Raw genomic sequence first — 23,868 nt, forward strand, 5'->3', positions numbered from 1 at the left:
CATAAATGGGGTCTGCACATGCAGAAAGGCCAACAACCTAGAACTCACTGCTCAATCACAAAATGGGAGTCACACTGACTACAATTGGATGGTTGAATCCAATAAGAATGTACTGCACAAAATAGCATCTTCATATGCTGGATTCAGTACCGCTGTAATGCTGATATGCTTCTACAAAAACCTAGCTTCACCTTCAAATGATGTCTTCATGTATACCTCTGCTTAATCTTGCATATACCTTCCCACAATTCTTTTTCGCATTCCACATTCGATCTTACAAATAAGATCTTACATTTATACCATAACCTAAGACCAATTTTAGTAGGTTGGCTCTACAAGATATTACAATAAAAACATTTTACAAACAATATAATATCTGATGCAATAACTGATTAAACATGTTGGCTTAATGCATTTACAACAATAATAAATCATCTCCATAGCGTGCCATGCTGATCTAGAAAAGATAAACCTGCCGGTGTAGCCCTATGTAACCATGGACCTATTTGTCGGTAAAAGCAAATATGCAAATATGAATATATCAATAATTAATTCTTCAAAACAAAGTGTCCACATGATGCCTCGTACATTACCAAGTGTCTTCCATATTATTCCAAGTGCCAGTGATCATTATATCCTTCCGGTGAACCATATACGAGTAACTGTGCAATAGTTACTTGCTTGCCGGTGAATGTTGCTGGATCTCCAAAGTGCTAGTGTTCTAGTAGGTGTTGACATCAATGACAAAACCATACAAAAATACCAACAATGTCCTCTATGAAAGAGGTGGAGACTTTGTAAAATGAAAATTAAATGAAAAAGATCAGTAGCATTCAGTATGTTTCAATATCCATATTTTTATGGAGAAGCATCTTCAGAAAAATATGCATAGTGACAACCATATCCACAAAGAGACATGAATATTCTAAGAAGATTTAAGCCATTGGATTTTGGTAACATCCCTGAGTATCCATATGCATTTCCCTATGAGTTGAAGATCTATATGTCGAGGTTCCATGGAGATGAAAGGGAATCACCAATTGGGCATCTAAAATCATTTTATTGGTTTATTGAGACATTCAAAATCTATTCAAAAGAAATGATCATGAAATGGTTTGTGCTAACATTGGAGGATGTTGTGGAGAAATAATTTAGTTTGTTACCCCCACAAATTATCTCATCATGGGAAAAACTTGAGTGGTGGTTCATGGAAGAATTCTACGGTGTAATCGAGGACAACACTTCAGCCACTAGCCCTTCAATTGGTTCTCCATACCAAAATCAGATTCAATCAGATTGTGATTGTGGCAGTGCACTCTACAACATAAGAAGAAAGGAAGGTGAATCTACAGAAAAACTGATTGGCAGAATAATGGTGACTTATTTTCAAATGCCTAATAATATACAACTTAATGTAGCTATACTGGAGGAATTGATCATGAGAGAATGTGGGCCTGACAGTTTGGAATCAACATGTTCAGTTTTTGAAGAGTTGAGTAAAAAACTACATGATTTGCGTGAGACGAGTAACATCAACATAAGAGGTGCAAATGAAGATGAATATATAGAAGAAGCAGTTATCCCTTTGGAAGTCCCATTTGATGAAGAAGCAATTGATGATGTTTGTGAGTACAAGTCAGATCTAAAGAAATTGTTGCTAACACTGATGAAGAATATTGTACCAATCATGAGGAAAGTGAATCCATACCTGAGTACCTTGATGATACAATTGATAAAGAAGAGGTATGCGAATTTGAAAATGGATTTCAAATATTTTCAAACCCCTTATGTGATGAAGTGATAGAGGAAAATCATATTCCCTACTGCCATGATATGTGTGAAAAGGTTTTTCATGTATTCTCAAATCCTTTATATGATGAAGAAGAAGAAATTTCAGACAGTATGGACAATACAAACATGTGTGAAGACAACATGGGTAATAATATGACTAAGTCACATGATAAAAGGACCACAAAAATAAGAGAGTTACAAAAGGAAGGTACATCACATAGAGATAAAATAAAAGGTGAAAAGAAGTACCAGTTAGATAATATGCAACATTCCAATAAAATAGAGATGAAGAATATGCAGATGCCACAATAAGCAAACTTTTGTAAAAGTATAAATACCATTTCCTATGGAATAGGGGATAATGGTAATCCAGGTGAGATAAATAATCCCTATAAAATAAGGATGGATGATGCATCTTATGACATAAATTGCCAATCAGGTGATATCAATAATTTCAAAGTTTTTATACTACTTGATGACGAGAATCAGATGTTTGATAGAGGAAAGAATTAGTGTTCAGTTTTTGGGGCCTGGGGCCACTACATGCAGTTTTGACATAATCTACATAAGGGAGATGATTTGACACATCCAGTCTACTTTCTAGAGATAGATGGATTCTTTCTATGCCTGCATGGGGCATGCATCCCCAGACATAACCAATGTTGGAACCCTAAATTTTGCAATTTTTAGAATTCCAAATTCCAAGACAAGGAATAAGAAAAACTCTCTCTCTCTCTCTCTCTCTATATATATATATATATATATATAAAATAGGTACAAGTAATATGTTTTATATTTGTTGCACAATATGAAACCATAACATAAACACAATTATGGGCATAAAAAATGGATCGTGAAGCACCAAAGGGGGTATTTACATCATTTAAAGACCATTTATCCTTTATATACCCATAAAATAGCCTTAAAATACCCCTAATATGCCTAAACAACTTGTAAAGTGACAATTAATTACATAAACTAAGGCAATTTCGGGATTTGGAATTATTTTTATTTAAAAGGGGGTGTCTTTTCACCCAAAGGGGTATGAAAACCATTCAACCACATATATATGTGTGATGTAAAATGTAAAGAGGGAAGAAGATAAATACAAGAGGTGGAGGCAAATTTTGTACTTTTAAACTTTTTATCAAAAATAACCAGTTGCATTTTCTTTCTCATATGTGTTGAGAGTTAACATATTTTCAAAAGGCAGTTGCTTGTGATATTATCTAAAGGAGATAAGGTTATTTGTGTTCTTCCAGTAAAGTTTTGTGTTTCATATTGTAGATTTGGATCAAAAGGACTTACTTATGAATTGTAATTGTTCCTTGTAATTCTTCCCTGGATGGTCTCTTAAAGTTAGGGTTAAACTCATTCAAGCGGTTTACAATATAAACATCAAAATAGAGCTCATAAGAAATAGTAACTGACAAACTTACCAAAAGGGGTGGGTTTAAAAACTATCTCATAAGTTTACACAATAAGTCCTGAAGAAATATAAGACTCTGTAGCCCAAATAAGAGGAAAGGTACTGGTCATTTGTAAACAAACCCTTTAACCATACCAATTACCCTTTACTTTTAAGCATTAGGATTAGTAGAGTAGGTATAGTAGGTAGTTTAGCCAAAGTGTAACATATATACTTTTGTAAGATACATAGATCAATACACACATATGAAATCAGTTTGTTTAAGAAACTTATGCCATCTTGAGACTAGGAGATATCAGATTAAGACACTACATCTGCTATAAAAAACATTAGTTGAAGGAACAACTAGTGAGTAGGTATACCCGCCTAGGTCCTGCAGAGCCTAAAGTGAGAGAGTTAGTAACCAAATAGGTTCACTCTATAAGTTGGCCAAGTCAATTGGAGGGTTTGATCATAGGAGTTGGCATTTCCTTAGAACCTATCCAATATGTTGATTTTGATGAATAATGATGAACAGTAAATACCCAACATATACTAAGAGGGGGGGGGGTATGAATCAGTATGGACAAAAACTTCTTCAACAAATTACACTGCAAAGACTGCACTATCTGGTAAACAATATCACCGATCTAAATCAAGGCACTACCGGTAAAACATAGTATGACTGTAAAAGACATAAACTGGTAACATCTTGAGCTTCTCAAAACCTAATATCTCATCTCAACTTCACCCATATGCTTAAGCAAGTAATACATTAGAAATACAATGACCATTGGATCAGCTTGCATTGCCGCTTAACAAAAAATACTAAAACATCACATAAAAAAGCATCACACATAACACACTATTTTTTCACGTGAAAACCCAACTGGGAAAAACCACGGTGGGGATGAATACCCACAAGTTGTTCTTGAACTCTTCTGAAGTTTGCTTTGTTAGGAGCCTAGTCCAGTTAAAGACTTTACAACAGGTTCTGCTAGGAACCGATCCTGCTAGGGATCACCCGGTTAGAGGTTAAAACCCTGTTAAAGGTTACCTTGCAAAAGGATTTGAAGAACTCAATGATTTTGAGTCACCATGTTAAAGGATTTACAAAAATCCTGTTAAAGCTACCCGGTAAAGGGATTTTCCATTTGCTGAAATGGTTAGAAATCAACAGGTAATACACTGATCTGATAACAACACTTAATGCCGAGGCAGATCTATTTCAGTTTCTTTACATTTGCAATCACACTCTGCAAATCTCTACTTACTCCTTTGGTCTGACAAGAATCACCTCACATACATTCATTTGCCAACAACTTCAAATGAAAATCAACATCGACCTTATAGACAACATTTAGGTCGATGGCAAAAACCTAAAACCCTAAGCATCTAGGTTAACAATATAGTCGGTCCAATCCTTTCCATTTAAACACATTACATAGGGTAAAACAATCTTGAACAAATCTCAAGACATTCTCCATCGTCCATTCTTCACTGCTTCTGGAAGCTGATAACCCATCACACGCTCTCCACCGTTTACTAAGATTTTGCACATTCCCAAGGTAGATAGAATCAATCTTCTTCAATGCAAGATCCTCAAGGAGATCCTTCACGTGCACAAGGCTGATGTGGTAACGTGATCTAATCTTTATTTCAATGATAACTCATCACAGGATGTCGTCGGTCGAATCACACAGACTTATAATGCATCAACCGAAAACCCTGAAGGTGAGACTACCAACCGGTAGTCATATCAAATGAAACCCTAATACAAACTTTGCATATACTGGTTCACACTCCAACATACCAGTTCACTTGTTGCATATACCAGTTCATACCATCATACCAGTTCACTTGCCAGTTTTCTTACTTCAATATGCCGGTTCATACTTCAACATATTGACATCAATGACAACATAAAATCCCATCATGTCATCAAACTCTTCACATATGCCAACAGATTTGAGACCTAACAGGAAGGATGAGACTTATTTTGGTGTATGAATAATTTCTATCTTCTGTTAATTTGTTTGGTAACTAATATAATTTCTATTCATTTTTAACTTTTCTGTTGCTGAAATTTTTGTTTTGGACCTTGGTCTAGGTTATCCTGGCAACAAATATTGCTGAGACTTCAGTGACAATTCCTGGAATCCGATATGTAATAGATCCAGGATTGGTAAAAGCATGTGCATATGATCCTCGTATAGGAATGGAATCATTGGTTGTGATACCCATTTCAAAATCTCAAGCTCTTCAAAGGAGGTGAGAATTGTGGAAGATATCTGAACCCATTTCAAAAGCTTAAGCTCCATCCAATTAACAAGTTGTCTTCTTTATAGCTATAATAATAAAAGTCAACAAAATTCAAGTTAATATCCTCCTGTTCTCTAAGAAACAAGTGGAAACTGTGCCCAAGACTGCTAAATTGAGATAAATTTTCATTTCCTTAGCAATATCATTGAATGAAAATGACATATGAAAGCATAGCTCAAAAACTCAGAATAGGGAAAAACTCAGTAGCCTAAAATTTTGACTTGGACTCGAGACAACAAAACCTCTGCAAATAAAATTATATAAATATACAAAATAGAGTTTAAACTTAAATAATGCATGAGAGATATAAAGAACGAATTTAGAGAATACATGAATGTATTTTGATTATAGTAGCATTAGTTACAAATAGGATTGAATTGACAAACCAAAATTATAAAAGGAATTCAAGAAGTTGGGAGTCTCTAAACTACTGAACAATTCATAAAACAGGGAGAAAGCATTTTTTGTGTTATTTCAAGTCAAATTAAGGGATTTTTTTTTTTCTTTTCTATCCAATACATCACAAAACAATATTGTGTTCTACTTTTGAAAACCATTTATACATACATTTCAGATTATCCCGTTTCAGTTCTGCCACTACTTTTACCTTGTACGTTGATATAAAGGATATGGGTTCATTTCTTTTCCTTTCTTCTCTGAGTCTATCAAACCAGTTGTCAGTAGAAGTGATGGAGACCCATTTGTACCAAAGGCTTTATATACTTGATCTCAATCATGCATGCACAATCAAGAAGTCATACTTAGTCTAGTTTTGTTGTATTAATGTAGGATATGTGGCATACATCTTCTTCCCTATCATAATCTTGTTTTATACTCACATCTCCATCTATTTTTTGTTCCCTGTGCAATCAAGTAGAATATTCTTACTGCAAGTAGTTACATTTTCTTCTTTCTCATGCTGCATGTTAGGTGGCGGAGGTCACTGCAATTCACATCCCAATTTTTCATACAACTTTTTTTTTTTTGGCAAACCATTTTGTTGGTGTGAATTTCTGAACATCCTCTTGTTGAACATGTAATTGGGAAGTAAGCTGAAGAGAGACTATTTTGAATGTGACCTCAGGGATGAAGCCAGTAGGGATATTGTTATCCATTTCAAAACGGGTTTATTTTGACTTTGTTCACTACCAACTTAAAACTTCAGTAGGCATGACAAATCATTAAATCTCACAACACTAAGAATGCTTGACATTTCCTAGAGAGCATGACCAAATGTCTTTCCACATGTAAGAAATCTATTTGCACACACTAGCTAACTTTTTTATATGTTCTTCCATGAACTACAAGAAAAAGGGAAAATAATAGACATTTCTGATGGACTCTTTTTGGCTATAGACAAGACAATTACCAACTTACATTCTAACTCTTGCAATAAAAGCAGCAACAACAAGCTTTTATCAAATAAACAACCATCTAAAAACAGAATTTTTAGGCTCTAAATAGGAAGCTCAAACAATATTGTACTGTCAAGACCATTTTTCGGAGGTGTCAGAAACATTCCCGATCTCATTTAGATTTTAGGTGGTCTATATTGCTAGTCTGAAGCTGCCAGAGTGTATAAACCCTGAGAGTTAGGGATAGGAATTCTGTTGCAACAATCTATTTCAGGTTCTCCCAAATGTCTTGTTCTCATGAGGCTCACACAAAATTTTGATCAAATATGAATTTTCTGTTGCTTAGAGTTAGATAATGAATAGATTCCTTTTAGCTAGTTACAATCTCACCATCCAACACTATCACACATTTCACCAAATTTTATACATTTCCTTCCCATTTCTTAGAAGAAGATCATCTGAAGCACACATGTTATGTATTACTATAGTTCATGTTCCACCATAGAATTCCAAAGACATGGCGCTTCTTTTCTAGTTACAATAAACACTGGCAGCCAAGCTGTCTTCCTTGCTTTCCATACCTTCCAATTGGAGTTGAATAGTTCTGACCCTTGGATTTTGAATTGAGAAATCACCAGACAATCAGTTAATCTTGATCCTTTTCAAACAGGTTTCCCCTTAGGATAAATTCTTTTAATGTTATACGGACCTCATTAATACTTTTCATGTGTGTTTCCTTGCATACCTTACATTATCCATTTTGTAGCCTAGGTGGTTCGTTATAGCTTTATTTTTTAAAGCCCCAATCCATACTTCTTATGTCTGATACATTATTACCATCCAATTGCAAGTCTTTTCTTAGAACTTTCTCCATAGGACCACAGAAAGTCCCTCACCATCTTGTCCAATTGGTCGAAGTTGGAGTTGGTGAATAAACAATAGTCCAACATGATGACTAATAGACACTGAATGAAGAAATAATTTTTTGACACATCTGAAGTCTACATGCCTTCGTCATTATACAAGCTTGCCATTCACCTAAATTTTTGCCAAAATTCTGAATAATCAGATCCCACATTGCTTTCAAGGATGGTTCACTGTTCAATAGAAAAATGGATTCCAAGATACTCACTGCAAGGTCCATACCATTGCCGCCCCTATTTTGTTTTTGATTGTAGAGGGTTGCTTTCCCATCCCAACAAGTGAGATATATGCACATCTATCTCAGATCATGAAGCAATACAATATACTTCCAGGTTTCTTGCAAAGTGGTCATATTATCCTCATTGAGAATAGGAAATTAATCACTATTATCAGCAATCTGAACTCCAAAAAGTCTTTCTTTATTAGGGAATTTTGTTCCTTTAACTAGTTTACCAAATTGACATTCTCTTTGCTGAAATTCAATTCTTCTGTAGCTAAAAGAAATAATGTAGAGGCAACTGGACACCCTTATCCAGCAGATCTTTGGGTCCGGAAGAATGATAATCTTGCATGAATGCCAACTTGTGCAGAAGCATCTTCTAAAAGAATCAGGTATATTCTAATAAACATCTCTCCTATTCCAAATGTTCTGAGCACAATTCCTATATAGGCCTCTTCATTTTTGTCATGTAATTCTGAAAGTCTGTACAATCCATGTGGACCTTTTGACCCAAAGATTTGTCACAACTCAAACCTTTGGAACTGGTAATCAAACTATCAAGGATATATCTACCCATTACAACACTAGTTCGTGTCTGACACAACTTTTGTGATTAACTTGTTAAGTCTATGGGAATTTTTTTTAGCTAAAATCAAATGAAAACGTTTTGTAAGGTTCTTGGCTGCCAGCTATTGACTAGAACAAGTGAACAGTGGATAGAACCTAATCATCAATTTCAAATGAAAGAGGTATCCATTTTCATTCTGTAATCTATAAGACTAGTTGATAGATGGTTTGCTACTAGTAAAGTTGAAGTGATGTTTTGTCATCCATGGAAGGTTGGCAGTTGCAGGGCTATTTTGTGGATACTTTTTGAGCATTATAACATATGACTAGAAGTGTTTGCATCTTCCTAGATTTAGATACTCAAGTACATTATTTTTAATTGTCCTTTTCCTTTTTATTTGTTTCATTCTGTTCTTTCAGTGGGCATGCAGGGCGAGAAGGACCAGGAAAATGTTTTTGTCTCTATACTGAGGAAGAGTTTGGAAAACTTGCAGACTCAATTGTCCCTGAAATAAAGCGCTGCAATCTTTCCAATGTTGTACTCCAGCTGAAGGACTTGGGAATAAATAACGTGATTGGATTTGACTTTATGGATAAACCTTCCAAGTAAGTTTCTTTGTACACTTTGTAAATGTATGCTATGATTGTCACCTGTGCCTTTAGGGTAGAATTATTTTTATTGCCCACCTAGTTATATACATAAGATAATATTGTTGTTCTCTTTGCAAAGTGATCTTTGAGTAGCATCATTTAGAATTGTTGTTTGATCTAAGTAACTGATGTGATCTTCTAAAATGGTTTTTACAATTTCAAGCACATATTAATATACAAAATTGTGTGCACCCAACTTCAAAAGATATTCAAAACCAATGAATAGCATCAAGAATGACTTTATGCAGGTGAACTTAAAGAGTGGTACAACATGTGAGGTCGGAGATGGTTATTTAATCTAAATATAGGCATCTCTTATATAGTAAAATGTAATAAGATAAAATATTTTCAATTATGAACTAGTCATAGGACTAAAATAATTAATATCAAATTTGAACTAGACACACTAAGTTTTTGAAAGCAATTAGTATTAAATTGTGTTGGCTTACCACATGAGAATTATAGAAACAAGTAGATTTAGTAAGTTTTGAAAAAGGGAGGTTTTTTTAAAAACCTGCATTTGCATATTCTTTTTGCAATTTTCATTAGGTGTCTTTGTGGGAATGAATCTGAAGGACCCCGTAGTAAATTAAATTGAGAATCTTAGTATTTTTTTAAATGGAATATAATTATCAATTATGTAAATTGTTGTTGTGCTTTCTAGGAATCTCCTCATTTCTATATGCATGACATTTGTTTATGAATGATGCAATATTTTGGGAGTTTTTGACAAAAATAAAAGCCATCCCTAAATGATGTTCAATAGAGTTCTGGGATGGGGATATAAGGGGATGACAATATGAGATTTTGGTATCAACATATGAAAAACATTGGGATCAAGAGCAAATGACATAGGAAAGAGATGTATGAGAAATTGTTTATGAGAGAGAAAATAAGTAAAGGAGCTAGGCCACATAACAAGGGATATATTGTGGGGATAGGAGTATGGTATGAGAGGAGGTAAATAAAGGTAGAACATGATAAGTGGTCTAACAAGGGTAGTTAGAGGAAACTAAAATGTGTAAGTGCGTAGAAATTGTCATGAGCATATAGAAAAAGAGAAGAGAAGAGATGGAATGTTTAAGCAAAGGTGTGGCAGTAAAAAGTACCAAGGAAAGGCTTATTGAGAAACATAACATAACATAAGAATGTACAGTGGAAAAATGAAGAAATCCAGAGAACTTGTGTAAAGTGGTATAAGACTATATGAAGAGAATGGGGGGCTATGAGAAACAAGACATGTTGTTTTGAGAAAGGTCTACAACATGCCTCTATAGTAAGAAGGTTTAAGAATGACATGCTATGGGACATGGAAAGTGAAAAGGAATTCATGACTTACCATATGAGGGAGAAATACAAAGTCTTATAGAGAGAACACATGCTCAGAATTTAGGGTAGAAGAAAGAAGGCTTTGTTAGCATATTACCGCATCATGGGATAATGTGGTCTACCCAAGATAGAATAAGCACCCATAGGTAGAAGAGGTAACTACATGTGAAAAGTGGGAAGAACATCCATGTAGGAGGACAGATGCTAGGAAACATGGAAGAAGAGAAGAATGCCATGTTAGCATATGAGGTGGGATTAGAATAAGAACAAGAAAGTTGTAGAGGAAGGTCATATGCTAAAAAAATGGAAAAAGAGAAGTAGTCCATGTAAGCCTAAATAGGTTAGGTAGCGACCTGTGTTCATTTCTTGGCCTATTCCTCATTTTGACGTAAAAATTGCTTAGGGTCATTGTGCTTGGATTTCTGGTGTAAGAGATCTATACTCTTAGTGATAGGTTGTGATGTCATTCATAATGAGATTTTGTTCTTCACCTATTGTAGGTTCCTCTTCTCTTTGCAAGTTTTGTGAATTTTTTGCAAGTGTTAGAATGAAATGTAAAATCCTCACACTTTTTGATCACCAAGATCTTGATGTGGGCAAGGTGAGAGCATATGGTGGTTGGCATATGTTGATGTGTCTTTTATACACGATCAAGCATAGAATAAAATACCCAAAGGTACCTTATCCTCTCTTGAACAAAGTTTCCCCGAATGCTGAAGATTTTCCCTAAGGATCAATCGAGGCAACTCCAAGGTTCTAGTATGTAGGTTTTCTACTTGTGGATAAGCACCAATGTTCTTTGTGTTTTCTATTTCATCAAGGGGCCTTACGTACTTTATATGAAAGTTGGTTCTTGCGACTACTTTATCAATGAGGAACTGGATTTTCCTAATACTAATCGATGTTTCAAAAAAGGCAAAAGACAAGGGATTCGAGAGGGCTATGCTAAACTAAGCCTAAGAATGACTAAATGGAGGGCGATCTTAGTGAAACTCTACCGATCTCAGTATTGCCATACAACAACAACTCTACTGGAACTGATGTGATCTTCTAAGGGAGTTCAAATTTTTTTGAATCATTAATGAACATAGATACTATCAATAGGATACATATCAGTATTCAAATAATGATTGAACCCTAAACAATTTCAATATCTCCAGTTGACCACACAGGGCACACTTACAATCAACAAGAGGCTAGTGGTTTGGACTATGAGCTTCACTAAAAGATCAAACACAACATTTATCACTCAATCTAACTCTATCATCTAAATATTATCTTCAATAAGAGTGATTCAAGAAGATGAACAACCATGTAAGAAGCCACAAAGATTGCAAAAAAACACCATAACTTCAATATTTCATTGATCTCATAGCAAAATATAAAAAAAATTGTTCAACTTTCTCTCTTCACCAAATTTGTATAACTACTCTTCTTCTCTGCTGCTAATAAACTTATTCCTCTTAACTCTAACCTACAAATGAAACGAGTGAGAGCTTATCTATCCTTCTCAAATACAATGAATGACCCAGATTTAAAGAAGATCAAGGGTTGAGATTTCAACACCTAAACCCTAATTAGGGTTTGTTACAAAAAAACCCTAATTAGATAAGCATTATCATAACATAGCCAATAGAAATTGGCACAAACAACGAAGAAGCATCATCCAATATGGATTCAATCGCCACATCATTTCATAACAACTTCTCATCTAGAATTTTGTTCCATTTTCCTTGTTCCTTTCGGGCATATTCAATGAATCTGGACGCAATAACTTCAACCTCTGTAATGGGAATCTCAGCTAGGTTCTTCATTTGCAATTCCAAGTGAAGGACCTCATCAAAGGCCAAAATAAGAGTCATCTCCCATCCATGCTCTAACTCTTTTGTTTTCTCAATCAGGAACATAGTAGTATACATCTGATCTCGCTTCTCTTCTATGATTATGTCTTCTTCTCGACAAAAGATGACCTTGATCCTGTCCTCCAATTCTTGGACGTCCACATCTGTTTCAATCTCTATCCTTCTATCAAGGATTGTACACAGTACATCAAACACCTTATCCTGAATAGGATGGATAATGTCCTTAACTCGGCTGCACCTACTATTGATGTCCTTGAATAGAACTTCCTTCGTTTGGAGCAAAGTTGACCATTGTAGGAGATTATGGGTTCCTCCATCAATTATCCTCTCTTGTGCTAAAACTTATCTTGATGTCCTTCTTACCACTTGCAATACTGGGATGACAATGTCTCTAGTATGAGTGAATGCATCGACAATTACCACTAGATTATGAATGATCTCAAGGACATAGATGGCCCTGTGGACTATTTTCATCATTCTTCCAACAAATTCCTTAGCTACCATGCAATATCTATCAATCTATGTATCCATGAGTTGAGCTAAGTTCTTTTTTTTTAGCTTGATTTATTGACTCAAGAGGGAGTGCCTGCAAGGGTGAGACTATTGGACCCTATCGCCTTAACGACTGGTTAAGGTGGCTAAAATAATTCCTCCAAGCATTAATCTCCTTTTCCAACCTTTTATTGTTTTCCATTTCTTCTTTTAGTTTATCACTAACTTCCCTTACTGAATTAGTCACATCTTCCATGGCTTTCTCGAAGGTAAGTGGGCCAAGATAAAATGTCTCTAAATCATTTTCTCTTGTCATGATCTCATCATTGTACTTATTCACTGCTGGTGTAGCTATCTGTATCTTTCTGGATCCTGCATCATCTCTGATTATCTTTGACATCTTTGTAGCTTTCTTCCTTTCAATCTCCTCTTGAGAATTGCCTAAAAGGCTTTCCAAATCAAATACTTGCTCCTCATCTTCAACCACAACTACCCTCGTCATTCTTTCTCTAAGCCAATCTGGAATGGAAGACTTTCCTTCTCTTACTTGTACTTCCTCAGGCAATGGCTTCTCGCCTCTAAAACTAGATGTCACTTTGTCATCATTTCTTTCTCTTTGTTGCTCATTAACATCAACTTGGAGAGGAAGAGACTGACTTGATGAATGTTGAGGTGTCCTTCCTTTGCCTTGTTTATCATTCTGTACCATGGAATCCATGGACTCATATATCTCATACACCTTCTCTCTTTGATCCTCTCCTTGACTTATCTCCTTTTCATGTCTAGAAGAAGTACTTGAGGGATGATCAAAATTCACCTTTTGTCTCTTCTTGGACGATTCTCTCTTTTTAGGTCCCTCCTTTCTCTTTGACCCCTTAGAACGAGAAGCGTTCTCACTTGCACTCGCCTCTCCTTCTTCTGTTCTTGTTTCTAAGATGAATGTCATAGCTACGTTTTCTTCCTTCAACTATTTTTGTTGGACATCCACCCATCTGCAAGTACAACTCAAGATTGGATCCATCAATGCTCTTAAGTTTGCGACCTCTTGCTCATCCCAATCAATCTTCCTTTATTTGTCTTCTTTCTCATAGGAAGATTGAAGATATTTGCCACTGCCTTGTGCTTGATCTGCTACTCTATAAACTTTGCATTTCCTGATAAGATTTTAGAGCAATCGAGAGTGCATCTTCCTTTTTACCTCTACATCATCCTGAACATTCATCCAGAAGTCCTCTACTTGAAATACATGCTTGTACTTCTTCCCAACCGTTTCTTCCATATGAACATTAGGATCAAAATTTTCTCTTGAGGCAAAAGATGCGAATGAGTAGAGAGACAACTCCTTTTCTGCATCTTCAACTACTTGAGAATTAGGACATACTTCAATTGAAATTCCAAGTGAAATAGGTATAGGGATACCATTCCCATGCTTATGGCTTGATGCCTTAGCACAAGCTTCCAGCTGTCTAGTCACCTCAAGTAGTACTATTCTATCCGTAGGATACCTTGGCAACATATAAGGAGGTGAAGGACATCCATGGATCCTAATGTAGGTGAATTTAGGAAATTGAACGAACCATGCACCATGTTTCTTCATGAGCTCTTGTGCTTTTGGAGACAATCTTTGGTGAATTCCTCCTTGTAGTGTCCTAGTGATATGCATTGTGAAGGTATCATCGACTAGCTTATAGTAATTCTTAGGCAAATGATGCAATTGAGCATAAGAATCACATACTCTTATCTCTTTGAGCCCTCTCCCAACAACTCCTCTATGTGTTAGTCCTGCATATTCAAAGCATCTGGCTAATGAATATATAACATATGAACTCATGTGGAATGACTTAGTAGGGACTAGCCTCCTCAATTGCACATCTAAATTGTCACTGATAATCCTGGCCCAGTTAATCATTCCTTTTCCTTGAACGATCACCTGTATAAAGAAGAACATCCACTTGTTCAAGAAGAAGGCTTGTGAGGGACCTACAATTGGATTGAGCATGGTTATCAAGTCTCTGAATTCTTCTTGGAAATCAATTCTGTGAGGTGTATTGGGTATCTTATTTGGGCGAGGCCTACTCTTGAGTAACCAATTCTTATTGATGAAATTTAGACAGGTATCAGGGTCATCTTCGTAGATAGACTTACCTCCTTCTAGGCTCTTGTAGATCATATCCCTCTGTTTTGGAAGATGAAAAGCTTCACTTATAGCTCCTTCTGAGAGATAGGTGAGGATAGTTCCATATTTGGCTACAATTGTCCTTGAGTGTGAATCATAGTGCCTAGCACAATCAATCATTAGCTCATGACATCTGATTGCGGGAGGGAAACCTACCAACTTGATGATCCCACTCTTGATTATCTTATTGGCTATGGGTGATGGCTTGCTAATGTAGGGTGCTTCTCAAAACTTCTTCACATTGAAGTTTCCTAAGTTAGTGTCTCCAATATTGCTCCATTTGGATATGATCCTCATCTCCGAGTCGTCATTCTTTTGATCTTATTTAATGAGGGCTTTCTAGGTAGAGGATCCACTTGCTTTGGGGGCTGCCATTTGTCACCTATAAAAGGGTTAAGTTAGGTTTTAGGTATAGTAACCTAGATAGGTGATTCAAGACCTCAAAAGAACAATTAAACTTCAATTTGAACTAAAATGAATAAGCATTAAAATTTACAAATTGAAATTACAATTGAATCAATAAGAAGTTATCTTTACAAAAATATTAAATAAAATCATATCTTCATTTAATCCTCTTCAAAATAAATCAGATTGCACATACCTTAACCTTGATTTTTTGAACCTTAAAAGAAATGAAGCTGAAAAGAGGGGGGAAATAATGCCTTGCTATTGAATTCACCTCTTTCCAAGATGTTGTTCAAAGAATTTTGTTCTGCTAAAAGCTTCAGGCCTGTACCTCAAATTCACCTTCGAAGGATTGCTGATTTTCTAAATTGTCCTTGAGAGGATCAGGTCTGAGATTAAGAAGTTTAAATCTGCTTGATTTATTACATGATTTTTGCATTTTTAAACTTGAAATTCACCATCTATCTGCTGATGTTCGCTTCTCCAAGTCTTCTCCTTGAATTCTCTTTAGGAAGAATGTTTGAATGATTAATGGTTTTGAGTTTTACTCCCTTTATAGGCGCTTCCATATTTATTTCAAAAGGCCGACTTTGTAAAATTATACAAAAAATTCATTAATTCACCCTCTTGAGCTGGCCAACTTTGTTAAAATTATATAAAAAACTTTGGCGCCAAAAGGTAAACTTTTGAATTTTAAATTTAGTAAGTATTTGGTCAAGGTGAATTTGCTTAGTTGTTCAAAATGAGGTTTGATGAGCGATTTAGAAGAGGAATAAAGTATTTTGGAATCTAATCTTGGCTTTTAGGTCTTGTCCCTATCTCAACCTAGCTCATCCATCCTTAAAGTGATGTCAATTTCAAAGTGCTTGGTGGGAAATTAGGCTACCTTAGGATTTCGCTCTGGACCCTTTGGGAGGGTCAAGAGCGATTTTTGCTCTTTAGTCTTAAATATTCCACTTTCTCATCCTTCAATTGCTTCCAAGATATGGTAACATCCTAACTAAGGCTCCAAGGCACAAAATTGGTCCAAATTTGAAGCAAGAAGGAGGATTCTATGAAAATTCGCTCTGGACCCTTTGGAAGGGTCAGGAGCGATTTTGTGATTTAGCCTCAATTCTATCATTTCTTTGCTCCAAATCACTTCTCATGGTAGGTACACATTAATATTCTCTCCACCAATGCCTTAGGAATCAAGATCCTGATCTCAATCATGAGCAAATTAGAGGTTTTTAGGAATTTCGCTCTGGACCCTTTGGAAGGGTCAGGAGCGAAATTCTTCCTTAGTCTCATTTTACACTTCATTTTTTCTCAAATCATCTCAAACTTGTCTTATCAAACCTCCTCTTACCATGATCAAGTTCTTTTTCTATCAAAACAATGTTGCCTTAGTGCACTTATATGAAATTGAGAGTCTAGCTAATGATTTCGCTCTAGACCCTTTGGAAGGGTCAGGAGCTGGGATGAATTTCACTCTGGACCCTTTGGAAGCGGTAGGAGCGAAATTTTCTTTTATTGACTCAATTTACACTCAACTTGCCTTTCAAACCTCCTTTGACTTTTACCTCATGATACTCAAGCCAATTTTCTCTAAGGCGATATTCTTTTCAACATTTTTGGTGAGGAAATAAGCCATCTTGAAGATTTCACTCCGGACCCTTTGGAAGGGTCAGGAGCGAAATTAATGCTTTAGGCTCAAATTGACTTCACTGACTTCATTTCCAACCTTTCCCCTACCAGAACAAGTTCTCTTCTTTCAAAAATGCATGGGAAAAGGATTATTTCATAGGCTTGAGCAAGGTAGAATGCCTTATGAAGAAATTCCCTCTGGACCCTTTGGAAGGGTTAGGAGCAAAATTGCTCTTGTAGGCTCAATTCACCTCCTCTTTCACTTGGCTTTGTCTTAAATTTTATCTTTGATCCATTTCCTTCCATATTCTTGAAAATTTTCCCAACCATTCAATGATTTTGGTGAAGAATTAGGTCCTTCGGGAAATTTCGCTTTGGACCCTTTGGAAGGGAGAGGAGCGAAATTTTTCATTTTAGCTCAAATTTCATCATTTCATTGTCTCAAATCACTTTCGAAAGACAAGTATGCATCAATCATTTTATCCATTCCATAGGAACAAAAATCTTGGTTTCAAACATGGATCAAAATAGATATTTTAGAAATTTCGCTCTGGACCCTTTGGAAGGGTCAGGAGTGATTTTTTGCATCCTTGGCTTATATTCATCACTGCCTTCACCTCAATTCACTTCCTAAGGCAAGAATGTATCCATCCTCCTTCAACCATGTCTTAGGAAATAAAACTTGACTTGAACAAGGAGGAAATATGTGTCTTTTAGGAGCCCTCATCCTTAACCTTTTCACAAATTTTCAAGCCAACTCCTTATAGCTACATCCCTCCAAGCTTGCTCTTGCTATCATTCATCTTTCAAGACTACACTTCGATCACTTTCTTCATCATATCAACTATGACTCAATAGAAGAGAAGACTCCTACCTAACAACTCACAACCTTGACTCATCCTGACTCAAAACTCTTCAAGACCTTCTTGCAAAATATACCTTCTCTAAATTTGTAAGGCAAGATCCCGTTAAAATTACATCAGGGTTCTAGGCACAAAACAAATGACTTTCCCAAGCTTAGGTCAAATTTGGCCTTGAAAGGAACTCTAGGCAAGCTCTTTGAAGGAAACCCTAACTTACCCGACCTAGGTCACCACTAACTCACTCAAAACACCTAACAAACAGAGAAAAGCTAGGCAAAGAGAAAATAAGACCCAAAAAGAGAGGGGCCCCCCCATTTTTATGGGGCGATGTGTGAAATGGTCACAACATCTAGCGACAACACTAAGATCATTCACGAACATTTTAAGAATCAATCCATCTTCCAGAACATTAGGAGAATCTCCCTTAATAAATCAAGAAGTTAGAAAGCATTCACAAGAAGAGACTTCAATATTGAGATAAAGTACTTGTGTAGGGGAAAAAGCGAGACTAGGCTAACATGTCCTAATCCTACCTTTTGACACGCATTTGTGGAATACGAAAGAGCCTAGAGGTATCACACAATTGGCTACTTCTTTTTGTGGAAGAGAGAGCCACGGGCTACCTATTAGGATTTCTATTCCTTTGTTGCAAATGATAGATAGAATGATGCAAGTTCAACTATTAACCCTAAAGTGTAAGTATGAACTAGTAACAAGATTGCAGAATTGAGATTAAACAATGGAAAGCTGTAAACACAAGGACAAGATAAGAATGCAGATGTGTACCCAGAGTTAAAATCTGAGTGAAAATGTTTGGGACGGGGGCGCGGGCGCCACTGTCCTGATTCTGCTCTTGAAACTGCTCCTGAAACTGCTGTTTTGCAACCTGAAAAGCTGTCAGAAATGCTGAAACTTGCTGTCTGACAGAAGGACCAGGGCGCCCAGCGCACCTGTCCTGGTAGGACCAGGGCGCCCAGCGCACCTGTCCTGGTAGGACCAGGGCGCCCCATGCCCCTGTCCTAGCTTTCTGGGCTGGAATTTGGTGTGAAGTTCAATCTCCGTCTGCTTCCGTCGGATCTGCAACTTGCGGCGTCGTCCGAATCCTGAAACCTGCACTTATATCTGAAAAGGTATGGTGGGTGGCTATATAGGGTTTTGCCTTAGTCAAACCCCCGCTTTGGTGATTTCCACCTCCATGAATAGCCAAGTTGTATTGGAAAAATAGTGTGTGTGCAGACCTTGTGTGTGTGCAAGATCCTAAAATGCAAGTAAGCAAACTAGAGCAACCTAGAAAGTAAACCCTAATTGCTTGTAAATGATAATGTAAATGCTCCAAATCAAGATGCAAAGTGATCTAAATCATGAATACAAATGATATAATGAGGCTTATGCAAAGACATGAAAACAACATGAAATCATACCCAACCCCAAGGGAGGGGTACAAGCCAATCTTCAGTCGGTGATCCCCTATTGCTCTTCAATGCCTTCAAAGCCCTAAATGGATGAATGAAATTGATGAATGCTTGATGGATGGATGTTGAATTTTGTTGAAGTCTTCAAAGATCTACTCTTTTGCTGCATAGAAGGTCCCTAAAACCAAAATTTTGGATCCATTCAAATGAAGAAAGAGAGCTCTTATATATGAAACCCTAGGTCTTAATTTCAACTTTTGGCCGACCTAGAGATTGAATCTCCTGCCAATCTCTTGGGGTTAAGCTTTATTTTATGATTGGATCGCGCTCCTAAAATTTTGGGAAAAATGTCCGGGACTGTGTGCACTCCGGGCGCCATGGTCCCGACAACTTTTCACCAAATTTTCAGGGCTGTCGGATATGATGATTTTAGAGAGAATCCCGAAGTTACAGGTGATTTCGAGATGTTTTGACCCCCGAAATCAAGCCCCCAAGTTCAAAACAGGACCTAATTAGGGTTTTTGATTAAATGATGTATTGGAAGAATAAAATGAAAGGGGCACGCTTTAATGAAAAGGGTCCGACTTTATGATGTGGAAGAACCTTAGACCTAATTAATTTGATTAATTAAGTGCTAAAGGGGAAATGCAATGCAAAATGCAAAATGCGCCAAGGCGGGTGCTAAACTAGGTGTGAAATTGTACCACCCTAGCAAGTGCGTACAATTTACGACACTACAGTACTAAGTCCATGATTATCCATGCGTGTGCAATGTGTTAATTCCCCTCAACAAGACAATCATGACCTCTAGGTTCCGTTGTGATTATCTATGTATTTTATCTGAACTCCAAAAGCATCCTGGATAGAGCCTCGCTGCCAGTTAGACGTCTATAGTCCCGACAAGGTTATTGCCGCAATCTCACAAAAATTGGTCCATTGCTAGCCAGGCATCCATATCCCCGATGGAGTTACTCGCATGTTCCCATTAGCCATTTATTTTCTTTCTTCGGATTTTCTTTTTCTTCCTTTTCTCATTTTTTTTTTTTGATATTTGTTTCTTTGCTTTCCATATTCCGTCAATTCCTTTGGCTTGTAAGCGATGAAGCTTACTAGGGTTTGGGAATTGTGGTGGCATTGAAGCCAGATTTTAGATTTTTCACTAATCATATCTTTGCCTGAAAACCACAATGACTCGGAGATTATTAGTGTGAAAAAATATAATAATCAAAGGATACTAGTATCTCATTACAATAAGCAAATCTTACTTCACTGTAAATACAGTTTGACTCAAGATTTTATTAAGAAAAATTTCTTTCTGTTCTAAAGGAATTTCAAGATTAGACAAATGAAATGAACAATTTAGTAGAATGCCAGTGTGCTTCATGATACAATCACCTTTTCTGAATGGATACCCCTCAAAACAAGCAAGCCAATTGAACTAAGACACACAAAGCAAAAGCCACCTAAACTAAGAACCAAACAAAGACAAAAGGAAACCCAAAACACACCACACTAAAACCAGGGCAAACCAAACCTAGGCTAACTATATACAAAGGTAGACCTCTTAGAATTTTAGGGTTGGAAATAATGTTTGAGCTACCTCCCATTGATAGGCAATGGGACATCTTCCCCAGTTAAGGTCTTTAGCTTGAATGCATTCTCCCCCAATATCTTAGAGATCTAATAAGGGCCCTTCCATAATTTATCGAATTTGTCGTGCTCACTCTTCTTTTCGTTGGCTTTATCCCAGTATAGAACAAGATTTGAGATTCTGAATGCTTTGATTCTTGCTTGTCTATCAAACCATCTTTTGACAACCCCTTGGTGATTCACAAAGTTCTCTAAGGCTTGATCTCTCTTTTCTTCTAAGTTTAGGAGTTGTGTCAATCGAGCTTGCACAACATCTGTGTCTTCCATTTATTCCCAGATAAATCTTAATGTTGGGATCCTTAGTTGCATCGGGAATACAGGGTCCTGACCATAAACTAGAAAGTAGGGTGAAATCCCTAATGAGGCTTTGGTCTTGGTCCGATCTGCCCAAAGAGAAAATCTTAGTTGAGTATGCCAGTCTCTCGGGCTTCTTTCCAACAATTTCTTGAATACGATAAGTAGATTCTTATTTGTGGATTTGGCTAACCCATTACCCCGAGGATAATAATTTGATGAAAATTTAAGGGTTATACTATATTCAAAAGCCCAATTTAAAATTTTTAATGATGTAAAGGCATAACCATAATCACAAACCAAAGCATATAGACAACCAAACCTTGTAATGATGTTTTCTTCAAGAAATTTAATCACAGCTTCACTATTGCATACCTTAAGAGCTTAAGCTTCAGACCACCTAGTACAATATTCAGTCACAGTGATGATATACCTGTGTTGCACTGAGGATGAGGGGTTGATTACACCAATAAAGTCCATTCCCCATTTCGCGAATGGTCTAGCTTCGGTCACTGGATTGAGCGGCATCTCAAGATTCCTTTCTCTGAAAGCAGTGACTTGGAAAGTATGACAAGTCTTGACATGATCATATGTATCCTTGAATAGTGTTGGCCAATAATATCTGGCTCTTAGAATTTGATGTGCTATGGCCAGGCTAGCACCATGCCCTGTTCCAAACTTCGTGTGAAAATATTCTATTATCTGTTTTGCTTCTTCCTTGCCAACACACCTTAGATATATCCCTTCGTGATTTCTTCAGGACTGAGCCTTGAAGCATAAAATGCTGACATTTTAACCTTAATGCTCTCTTTTGGGAAGGTCTCATGTGAGCGGGGCACTTCTGATTGAGCAGGTAAGTCACAATCCCTTTGTACCATTCATCTGGGGTAACGTCCTCCAATTCATATACCTGCTGAACTAACTTGAACCCGTCGACTGCCAGTGTTTGTGCTAGGGATTGTCCTTGAACAAGTTTCATGGGTTGGATTTCAATATAAAATTCTTGTATGATGGCGACCCACTTGCCTCTTCTCTCCCCTAGTTCATTTTGCATGAGGAGGGTCTTTACAGCTGCATCAAGTACTATTGCATATACTTTGGCCCTCAATAGTCTGAATTTTTTAATGGCTTTAACAAAAATGTATGCCTATTTTTCAATGTTAGGATACCTAAGCTCTTCATCCTTTAGAGGAGTTCTCATGAATGCAATCAAGTTCTCACCCCTTTCTTCACTCCTTTGCGTGAGGATAGATGCACAAGTGTGTTCAGAGGTGAATGAATATAGGTAGAAGGGCTTCATGTAGTCAGGACTAATCAATACTGGAGCCTTTACGATTGCTGACTTTATTTCTTTGAATGCCCTTTTTGTTGGTGTCATCCATTCTATCTTGGCATATTTCTTTAACATCTCATTCAAAGGCCTCACTATCTCAGCAAATCCTGTGATAAATTTTCTGACAAAATTGATCTTTGCCAAAGAATGATTTAAATTCCTTCTTACTGGCTGGCAAGTTTATGGTTGATATAGCTTTTACTCTGTCAGGATCAATGAAAATTCCCTTTTCTAATATGACATGGCCTAGCAGGTTTCCTTCCATTACTCCAAATATACACTTTTTGAGGTTGAGAGAGACACCATATCTTCTGCATCTCTGGAAGACTTTTCTCAAATCATCCACATGATCTTTCCTTTTCTTGGAGAAAATGGTGATATCATACATGTATATAATGATGCATTTCCCTATCAAGTCCCTAAAAGCGATATCAATAACTCTCTAAAATGTGGCCTCGACATTGATGAGTCCAAAAGGCATTCTTTTATATGCAAACGTTCCCCACTTGGTGGTGAAAGTAGTCTTAAATTTGTCTTCTGGTTCTACTAGTACTTGATTATAACCTGAATATCCATCAAGAAATGACATCATTTGTGATTCGTTAACAATTTGTAAAACCTCATCTAGTGATGGTAGTGGATAATTATCTTTCTCTGATGCTCGGTTGAGATTTCTGAAGTCAACACACAATTTGATCTCTCCATTCTTTTTCCTAATAGGGACCAGGTTGGCGACCCACGTTGAATGTCTTACTGGAAAGATGATTTTAGCAGAAAGCAGTTTCTTGACCTCTTGGTATATCAAGGGTTCCAGTAAGGGGTTAACCAGTCTTTGTCTTTGCCTAAATGGTTTACTTCCTAGTTTCAAAGGGATTGTATGAGTGATGATTGCAGTGTTATATGTTTTGAGATCTTCATAGCTCCAAGCAATGCCATCTGGGAAGTCCCTCACATTTTTCAATATACCATCTCTTTCTTGCGAATTACAGGTCTTTCCGATGAACACATTTTTAATTTCTTTGTCATCACCAACATTGATGGTGTCACATGCATTTCCTTCCATACTATGTCTTTTCACCTCCCTTAATTTGTCAGGATCAAAGATTCTCTCCAATTCCACCATTCCCTTTGGGATAGTATTTTTCTTTAAATTCAGGACTCCTTCCGCATCCAGTTTTGCTCCTTCTA

At 36.7% G+C, this 23,868-nt stretch overlaps 1 pseudogene; it reads left to right on the plus strand.

The window, feature by feature from the left end:
• The window catches only part of LOC131060454 (pre-mRNA-splicing factor ATP-dependent RNA helicase DEAH10-like), a 125,605-nt pseudogene that overhangs the window by 59,137 nt on the left and 42,600 nt on the right, over positions 1 to 23,868 (plus strand).

Source organism: Cryptomeria japonica, chromosome 2, assembly GCF_030272615.1.
Source record: "Cryptomeria japonica chromosome 2, Sugi_1.0, whole genome shotgun sequence".
Classification (NCBI taxonomy): Eukaryota; Viridiplantae; Streptophyta; class Pinopsida; order Cupressales; family Cupressaceae; genus Cryptomeria; species Cryptomeria japonica.